Source organism: Megascapheus bottae, chromosome 24 (assembly GCF_031878675.1).
Source record: "Megascapheus bottae isolate mThoBot1 chromosome 24, mThoBot2.hap1, whole genome shotgun sequence".
NCBI lineage: Eukaryota > Metazoa > Chordata > Mammalia > Rodentia > Geomyidae > Megascapheus > Megascapheus bottae.
Window position 1 is genome coordinate 11,645,206 of NC_143532.1, and position 4,890 is coordinate 11,650,095.

Consider the following 4,890-nt stretch of genomic DNA (forward strand, 5'->3'; position numbering starts at 1 on the left):
AAGCCGAGATCTGAGGGTCCAGGCAGAAAAGTCCGCAAGACTTCAACTAACCCGAAAGAGAACAAGATAGACGTGGAGCTGTGGCTCCAGTGGTTAAGAGTCTGCTAGCTTGGAGCAAAAAAAAAAAAAAAGCTCAGGAGCAATATAAAGCTTATGAGTTCAAACCCCAATACTAGAAATAAATCGTTATGTAAAATGCAAACGAGACCAGTTTAAACACAGCTTTTATTTGTGTGGAATACTGTATATAATTACACAAAAAGCTACATTCTTCTGGGGCTGGGAATGTGGCATAGTGGTAGAGTGCTTGCCTGGCATGAATGAAGCCCTGGGTTCCATTCCTCAATACTACAAACAGAAAAAGCCAGAGGTGGCACTGTGGCTCAAGTGGTAGAGTGCTAGCTTTGAGCAAAAGAAGCTCAGGGACAGTACCCAGGCCCTGAGTTCAAGCCCCAGGACTGGCAAAAAAAGAAAAAGGTGACATTCCATTCTTCATCAACAGCTCCCTTACATCCTCCCTGCGAGATAAAACCACAGAGCTGGGGCTAGTTCCTCTTGAACATGGAGGCTTTCTTCTTGGAGACACCACAAGTGAGCCCTGGGCATAGAAACTGCCCTCAGACTCAATGACTCCACAATGACTCCATCGTTTCCCTCATTGAGCTGAGGTTTCGGAGCTCCCTGGAAAACCCCAGGATGATGCTGTCTTGTTCTCTTCCCTCTCTTTCTCCCCAGCTCAGACATAAGGGATTTGTTTGTGCCTTTAACCTTACCTGTCCTTCCCACAATCAGTCCTGCGGCTCAGCAGAGGGCGTTGCACTGTGCTAGGGAACATGGCTTTGCCCGGGCTCTCCCCGGGTCATCCCTGCCTGGGTCCCCCCACTTCGTGCTGTCACTTCCATTCTCCATCTCTTCCTAAAGCTATTCGCTCACCTGCCCTCCAGAGTATTAGGATTAAATGAATTAACACGTGAAAAGCACTAAAGCCAGTACCTGACATCTAGAGAAGGGTCCGATGCGGCTTGGTGCTGCTGCTCTAGGAAATGGCTCATTTGGCCGGCTCTGCCTTGCCAGCGGGCTCTCTCCTGCCTGAGCACCCCCTCTTCCGACACTAAGAAAATGAGAAGCCTTCAATTTCACGGCTGAGGATAAAGGGAGCAATTGGCAGCTGGTGTTGGAGCGCTGCGTGATCAGGCCGGCCGGGGTGCGGGTGCGGCTCTGTCCATGCTCTTAGGGGGCCCTGCGCAATGGCGCACGCGGAGGCGAACGTGGGGGTGGCCTGGCCTATCCTGGCTTCCCAAGTTCTCCCCGCGCCCTCCCGGAGCCAGACGCAGCCATTAAACACAAACGAGCCTCGGGATGCAGGCCCTAATTAAGTAAACACCCGGCAGGAGAGTTGCGCCGTGCGCTCATTTCCGCCTCCTTCCCGGGCACTCAGCATTCCGGGCAAGGGGCCGAGAGACTAGGCCAGGGATTGACAGTCAGCTCCCCTGCCCGCCACTGCAGCGCATCCTTGTCCTGTCCCGAACTCGCCCCTCGCCGGTCGTTCATTCAGTCATTTCACTCAATGAATGTCACACTTGAATTTCAGTTACATTTGCTGACGGCCTGCTAGCTGCCTGGCACTGGAGATACAATGGTGAACCGGACACAAAAATCCTGGCGATTCCATCCCAGAGTGTAAAGGCTAGAAGAGGAAATAAATAGGTAATAGGTGTGATCGGGACAGTGATGGGTAAGCCAAAGCTAGAGCCGAAAGTGCAGGTGGATGGACAATAGAGTTGGAAACCAAAGAAAGGGGTGTGGAGGCACCAAAATGTAGTCGTGGCAGAAAGGCGTTGCTGCTCCGAGGCTGAAGGAAAATGAGAAGAAATGGTGTTGGAGGTCCGTGGATGGGGCACAGGATGCTGAAGTGCTCAGAGCAGAGCAGGGAGGGTGAGAGAAAAATATCCAGCAATCCACCTTTGCATCCTGGGCCTGGGCTGCATCCATCAAACCTACAAAGAGCTCCCAGGAGCAATAGAGCCCAGGGGGCAGGGTCTCTAGGGGTCATTCTGTACAGGTAACTGTCACAGAATTAGTCCTCCAGCCCTTTCTCCCCTCCTCCTCCTCTTCTTCCTCCTTCCTCATTCTCTCTGTTATTCTCTTCCTCTCTTCTCAGTGTTAGGGGCTGAACCTAGAGCAGCTCTACCACTGAGCTACATCCTCCACCCCCAGCAGAGAGCAAACCAAAACTCTCACACACTTTAGTAAGAAGACAGTGGACAATGTACAAAGTTCCCAAGGAAGTAATAGAACAAGCTACAACTGGGGTGAGAGGAAAATGAGAATGCCTGCAGGCAGTAGATTATAAGGAACAGAAAAAAAATGTTAATGGGACTGGGGTAGAAGAGCAACTAGGAAATGAGTCAGAGAGTTGGGAAATGTGAACACTGTACAGAGCCCATTAACCACTGTCAGATTTTGGCCTGTACTCTGAGGGGGAGAGGAGGAAGCCTCTGCTGCTTTTGAGTGGGAACTGGTGGCAAGGAAACGTTTAGGGACCAGGACAGAAGTAGGGAGGTCCTTAGACTCTGTTGCAGGCATCCAGATACATAAAAGTTGGAATGACTTGGCTTTGGTTGGTCATTGTGAAGAGTTCAGCTCAAAAAGTAAACACTGGTGTCTCAGGGATCTAATTCTAGCTCCTCCGGAGGCTTAGATCAGAAGGATGCAGTTCAAGGTTTGAAGGTAGCATCGGGAAGAAAGTCTGTAAGACGACTCACTTGTGTGTGTGTGTGTGTGTGTGTGTGTGTGTGTGTGTGTGTGTGTGTGTGTGTGTGTGTGTGTGTGTGTATGCGCCAGTTCTGGGGCTTGAACTCAAGCCCTGAGCACTGTCCTTGGGCTTTCTCAAGGAAAGAACTCTACCACTTGAGCTACAGCACCACTTCCAGCTTTTTCTATGTACGTGGTAGCAAGGAATTGAACCTGGGTCTCTGTGCATGTTAGGCAAGCACTCTACCACTAGGCCAAACTCCCGGCCACTGTAAAACTCATTTTTTATTAACCACCAAAAAATGGAAGTGGAGCTATGACTTAAATGGCAGAACAGCAGCCTTGAAGCCAGGCAAGGTGGCTCAGGCCTGTAATCCTAGCTACACAGGAGTTGAGATCTGAGGATCGAGGTTCAAAACCAGCCCAGGCACTGAAGAACGTGAGACCCTTATCTCCAATTAATCACTAGAAAATGGGAAGTGGGGCTGTAGCTTCAGTGGTAGGGTGGTAGCCTTGAGCTGAAGAGCTCAGGGACAGTGCCCAGGCCCAGAGTTCAAGCCCCATGACGTTCATACATACACACACACAAAATAAATAAATAAAAATAAAAAAGAAAGAAAACGAACAAAGAACACCATCTTTGAGCAGAAAAAGGGACAGCACCCAGGCTCCGATATTGCGTTGAAGCCAAGAACAGAGAGTGGGTCAGAGAGAAAGAGAGAACAGAGGGTAAGTGGAGAGGAGGATGTGGGGGAAGGCTTGTGACCTACTGGTGAGAATGTCAAATGGTACAGCCACTATGGAAGAGAGAATGGTGGTTCCTACAAGCATGTAAAATAGAATCACTGGGCCAGGATTGTGGCCCAGTGCTAGAGTACTTACCTAGCACTCACAAAGCCCTGGGTTCAATTCCTCAATACCACATACACAAAAACACCGGAAGTGGTTCTATGGCTCAAGTGATAGAGCTCTTGTCTTGAGAAAGCTCAAGGACAGTAACGAGACCCTGAATCAAGTCCCAGGACTGGCAAAACAAACAAACAAACAAATAATAGAATCACCACACATGGTAGATATGTTTGCAGCTACTACACTATAAACTATAAATATGGATTTTTGTGTCAATTAAAAAGAAAAATAGTCTGGCTCCAGTAGATCATACCCAAAATTCTAGCTGCTCAGGAGGCTGCGGTCTGAGGATCTAAGTTCAAAGCTAGGTTAGACAGGAAAGTCTATAGGACTCTTATCTCCAATTAACTACGTAAAAATGCTGAAAGTGGACTTGTGGCTCAAGTAGTAAAGTGCTAGGCTTGAGCACAAAAGCTTAGGGACATTACCCAGGCACTGAGTTCAAGCCCTATGACCAGCACAGGAAAAAAGAAAAGCAACAGAAATACTATATGATCCAGCAAATTTCATTTCTGGTACACACCCCAAAGAAGTGAAAGTAGGACTTGGAGATATAAGTGGGAACAACCTGTATCTCACATTGGATGAATAAATGGATAGAAAAAATGGTTCATTACTTCTGCTTTGCAAAATGAGAGGGTTCCATGAGTGGATGCTTGCTAACAGTATCACAGTGTTGAAGGTATTTAATACCATGGAACTATATACTTAAAAATTGGAGTGGAGGGGCTGGGATGTAGCTCAGTGGCAAAGCGCTTGCCTAGCAAGTGCAACGTCCTGGGTTCGATCCCCAGTGCCTAAAAAAAAAAAAAAAAAAAATGAAGTGGGGCCGGGAGTTTGGCCTAGTGGTAGAGTGCTTGCCTAGCATTCATGAATACCCAGGTTCGATTTCTTGGTACCACATACATAGAAAAAAATGCCAGAAATGGTGCTGAGGCTCAAGTGGTAGAGTAGTAACCTTGAGGAAAGCCCAAGGACGGTGCTCAGGCCCTGAACTCAAGCCCAGGACTGGAAAAAAAAAAAAAAATCAGGGGCCAGGAGTTTGGCCTAGTGGTAGAGTGCTTGCCTAGCATGCACGAAGACCTGGGTTCAATTCCTCAGTACCACATACATAGAAAAAAGCCAGAGAAAAAGCCTTGAGAAAAAGAACCGAAGGACAGTGCTCAGGCCCTGAGTCCAAGCCCAAGACTGGCAATAAAAAAGAAAAATTGGTAGGAAGCAGGCACT